We start from the raw sequence: 5,901 nt of genomic DNA on the forward strand, positions 1-5,901 counted from the left end.
AAAAACCCTCTAAAAAGTAAAAAATAAGAATTAAATCAAATTGAGAATATTAAACAAAAAAATATAATATATTAACAAATATAAAAATGCACTGAAAAGTAAAAAATAAATTATATAAATATCTAATAAATAACCAATAAATAAATGCAATAATTATTAAATTTTAAAATTAAAAGTAATGAAAATATTTAGTTAAATAAAAGCGTGGCACAGTTTTTATAACAATGTTTTCGAATAAGTATTTATAGACATTTGCTGTATTTTAAAATATATTTTTTGTTTAATGAGGTTGTTTAGTATATGTATATACTTTATTTATCTCTAATAAAATAACTGAAGTTTTAATTCTTTGATGGTTCAAATTTGCACCGAGATGACCTTTAAGGGTTAATAAGATTAAAAATAAAAATTAAATTTAGCAATCTTGCACAGTTATTACATAAGTTATTACATTTTGACGGTAATCTGAAAAATTATTAATTATTATCATTATTATAATTGTAATGGTAATTATGAATTCATTAAATAAAAATTCATAATTCATTAAAATGAAACTTTTAGCGGAAAGAGTGCGTTCAATTTGGCTTAGATTACAAGCAGAATTTGAAGATGAACTATGTGTGAACACGTACAAAGAAAGCAAGTGGGTGCATTTTCCTAGATTGTTACTTGTAGGTAGTCAGTCTCAACTGGAGAGGTTCCAGCAGACCTTTCCGCCTCCTTGCATCGTTATTGAAAATGAAAATGAAGATTAATTGTTGTAAAAATAAATGTTGTGTTGTTTTAAATAAATTATAAAAACTGCGCCACACTTTTATTTAACTAAATATTTTCATTACTTTTAATTTTAAAATTTATTAATTATTACATTTATTTATTTTTTATATATTGGTTATTTATTAAATATTTATATAATTTATTTTTTACTTTTCAGTGCATTTTTATATTTGTTAATATATTATATTTTTTTATTTAAAATTCTCAATTTGATTTAATTCTATTTTTTTACTTTTTAGAAGGATTTCTAATTTGTTTCCTTACTTTTATTAATGTTAATATTAATATTAGTTAAAGAAAAGCTTTTTTAAAAAAATAATTTTTTATATGTAATCAAATATATTTTTGTAATTCTTTTTGTTTTTTTGTATTTTTTTTTATTCACTTTTTTTATTACTTACACTTTTTTATATTCAGAATATTTAAAGATAGTGCAGTATGCACTACTGTGCAAAACTGAGTTTGTTTCTCTAAAATAACAGTCTGTGATTTGCTTGCTTTTATGAATTTTGTCAGTTATGTAGGTGATGTTAAAATTCTTGTCAGTGAATCTTCGCACAAAAATGCTTGGTCATTGTCATATATATATCAATATGTGGGATTAGACTCTTTATGTCCATCAAATAGTTCTGCAGACATCCAATTTGGATACTAATTACAAACAGAACTCATATTTTTAATTGTAATTAGAAATATGATTTCTAATGAGCTAATTGGCAAATGGCAGTATGTTCTTGAGAAGAATGTGAGTAATATTACCACACAATTAGATAAAAAAATTATCTTATATTAAAAAAACTGTGGATGAATGAAACTTACTTTTTGATAGCTCCTTCTAGTAAGTATAACTTTAAAATAGAATTAATCAAACTTAAGAGCTAAATGCAGTTATTAAAAAATCCCTGACTCTTTCCACAATAAATTATTTTTTTACATTCTAATTGTTACAACCATCATAGATCTTCCAACTTCGTATCCTTTTATATTTTCCTGTTTTTCCTTTCACGTCCAGTCTTCCAATAATTAGTTTGTAATTGTTGTATCCAAGCAGAGGTTCTAGTGTTCTATATATATATAAATATATATGTATGTAAACACACACAAGTACAGGCTGGGAAAAAGTCTGGAATATATGTTTTATCTGTTTTTATAATCGATATAGAAAGGTGTTAGACACAACATTGTAAAGCTGTTTGTTAAAGCTTTGTTAAAGTTGACATTGGAAACCTCTTCAAGGTGTGTTGAAGATATAGAGTGTTCTGAAAATTAAAAAATGTAATTTTTAAATATAAGCATTTTTGTAATTTTGAATAGTCTTTATTACAACAATTTTTTTAATTATAATAGTTACTTTTTATTTAAATTACATAGGGATTTCAGTACTTTAAACTTATAGTGTTATTGCATCTTTTTGTTTCATCATTATATACTAAAAATATCTTTCATTATTTGAGCAGAGATATGCATTAGTGTTCCAATCCACAAGATTATGAAACTGAGAAAAAACTTTCTCAGTTAAACATATCTTTTAAAGGAGGTTACATTTTATATTTGGGGGTTGAAAATGTAAAATAAGCAGTTTTTGATTGCAGATTATGTATTACAGATTACAGATCGAGAGGGTTTGATTTGGAGTAAGAGTTTAGAGATAAAAAACCCTCATTTTCACAATTCTTTTAGATACTCTACTCTGGTTCATAGACTTCAAAATAACTTTGAAGTGAAGGATTGTTAGTATCTAAATGTTGGTAAAAGTGGGTCGATTATAAATGTTTTTTGAATGTACTGTATATGAGAACTAAGTTTAATTAAACAAAATTTTAAAACAAACAAACAAACTTTTATTAATTAAAAAACAATCTATTTAAAAAATAAAAAAACTATTTAATATAAAAAGAAAATAATTTTTTTTTGTCTGTTGAACACCTTTATATGAGACGTTTTATTTAATACTATTAACATGTGAGGTAAATAAGTATATAAGTTTAGATGGATGAGTTTCTCTGATGAAATAAATGATACAATAACAGCCTGATTTGAAAAAATTCAGTTCCTTATGACAGTTTGTAATTAAAATAAAAAATAATACATGTAATCAAAAAGATCACTCTAATGAGAACAATTTAAAGTTACAAAAATAGTGATACGTTTTCATTTAAAAAAGAAAAAAACAACATTTTGTTAACTTTCAGAGTATTGTACATTTTTAATGCATTTTCAGTCCACTTTGAATGTAGCTTTAATGAAGAGCTTTGTAACATCATGTTAAACACATCATGTTAAAACATGTATTCCAGACTTTTGTTCAGTACTGTATCCTTGTGTGCATGATAGAACGTAGTCTTGACAGTATTAAAATAAAACATAAAAAAAACAATTTTTATAAATGGAGGCATGTTTTTAATTTTTATTTCAATTGTTTATCTTATTATTACTAATATTAATCAAGATATCAGCAAATGTCCTTTCATTAAATAAAAGGTTTCATTTAATTTCAAATTCTATAATAGTTTTAGATAGATTTCATAAGAAAGCTTCCAATTGTAATGGGTACCATGTTTCGTTTTCCAAAAAATTTTGATATCTTCATGTTTCACATCCTCCAGATCCAAAAAGCACCATCAGTTTAAAAGTTTATATATATATTTCACTTTCTTGTGAATATGATTACTGTTGTAATTTTGCGCCAATCACTTTCAAATTTATACATAAAATATAATGACCCAAAATCTCAGTTATGGACAAAATTGGACCATGGGGGCTTTTTTGAAAAAAACAAAATATCCCTCTAACTTTCTTATTAAGTAAAATATCGAATTAGTTTAAAGTTCCTACTATTCTTTGGATAAGGGCCTAAAACTTTTCTAAGTAAAGTTTTTTGATATCACCAACCATTGACCTAAGGGGTGGAAAAAATGGGCTTTCAAAGACAAAAAAATCATACCTCACTTATTAGGCACAGAATTGAATCGGTTTAAAGTGGTTGTTAGTCCTCTAAATATTACCTAAAACTTTTTTCTGAAACAGTTTTTGATATGATCAACCCTTACGTCAGGGGATGACCGAAATGTTGCTGAAATTGTAAGAAGATGGGGCTTGTGGTATACTATACATGTGAAACTTTTTTGAGTGCAACTATTGTCATATTGAGTAAATTTGAAGGTCTTTTTAACTTTAAGGTGAAAATATATTTTATCCCCTACTTAGCACCAGTGAAATCTACCTTTCGACGTGCCAAAAGGGATTTTTTTTTTCATTTTAGTGACGTGTTAATTTTAATATTGGTGTTAGCTTGATTATTATAAATTAAACGGGTAAATTAACAGGTTACTTAGCTTTTTTATTTTTTTGATTATTTTAATATCTTTATTTATAGATTTTCAGTCTGTATATAGCATGATGGAAAAATAATTGCTATCTATTAATTTATACAAATAACATGGTTTTTATTCAAACACAGTCTATTAATTTTTTTCCTTTCCTTATTTTTTCTTTGCATTTTTATTAGTTTACATATGTTAAAAAAAAACCATATGCCAGGAAAATTACTTTCCAAAATAGTCTGCACTTAGGTATGGAGTAGAGTTTCTCCCCCTCCTTCCTACTCCTCTCCATTATTTTAATTAAAATTAAATTCATAGAATTTAACATATGATTCAATAAAATAAACACTATTCTATTCTATCACAGCTTCCAGGTCAGATTTGTGCAAATACTTTATATTTTTAAATTTGTCTTCCTGTGTGCCAAATCACATACGGAAAAAAGAAAACAGAATACATTATCAAATGTTTTTTAATATTTAATTTTTTAAAAACTGTACATTAAATTTTTTTTAATATAATCTTAAAATAGTTTTTGGTTTTTTCTCTCTAGTATTAGAGTTGTATAATAAACTATTCCTGACCTATTAAACCATTCTGTAACACTGACTGGACTGATGAAAAATAGGACATAGAAAGAGGTAGCAAATTTTTTAATGTTGATTCCAATGGCTGACCAGCAACAACATTCTGTGAAATTATTATTTTTGTAAGTTCTAATATTAGCTTATTATAATCCAACTGATTGTCAACCTAGCTAACTTGAATACTACTAATTTATGCACTACATCCTAATTATTATCTGAGAATAATAGATTAATATTATTAAAAAAAAGAATGAAAATCTACCACCTATTTTTAAATTACAAAATTCATTTACTGACATCAAGAAGATTAGACGGACCTGTTACTTTGCTCTGTGGGATATTCTGAGTATTACCTGATCTTTTTAACATTTCTTGATGTTCTGAGTTTCCTTGAACCCAAGAATGAAAATAATATATACGAATATCTTGGCAAATGCTTTATATCTGTGGAGTGGGTTAACATCTTACATATTAAGAAAATTGGGCTGAAAACCTATTTCCGGTGTGGGTGGGTGTTTTCTGAATGGATTGAGCCTTTTTTTTATTTTGCTTGGAATGACCCACTTATGTGTCATCAAGTGTTATAAGATTCCAAACTTGAGTCTTCTCCAAGAAATCCTCATTTATTCCTTTGAAGGTTCATTGATGCTTGATGCCATATCTGCAAGCCATTTCGAGCAGAATATAAAAAAATAGTCCAATTAATCCAGTAGAATATTTGGACAAACTGGAAATAGGTCTTGAGCATAAATTTTACCAGTGGTAGGAAAGAAAAGAAAAAACAAAGGGGTTGAGGATGAGATATGTTGTTAATTGAATAGGATTTTAGCCAGTTTTTTTAAATATATAACATTACCTTGTAATAATAATGCTGTGGAACAGCATAGATCCAATAGATTTTTAGCCAGAATAGGATTTTAGCTGATTTTTAAAAATATATAACATTACATTATAATAATAACACTATGAAGCAGCAAGGGGGCCACTAGTATAATGATGAAATTTGTTAAGATAACTCATTTATATGGAATATTATTGATATTAAATTTTTATGGTAATCAGAATTATTGTTTTATTAAGACAGAACAGTATGACTGGGACTGGATGAATGGGAAATCATTAAATTTGGTATATTGATCTGCGCATATGAGCCATTGCTATTAAATTTTTATTACAACTGAATTTTTAAGAACGAGTGAAGTATTAATCAAACT

The sequence above is a fragment of the Lycorma delicatula genome, chromosome 12 (assembly GCF_047948215.1).
Source record: "Lycorma delicatula isolate Av1 chromosome 12, ASM4794821v1, whole genome shotgun sequence".
NCBI classification, from domain to species: Eukaryota; Metazoa; Arthropoda; class Insecta; order Hemiptera; family Fulgoridae; genus Lycorma; species Lycorma delicatula.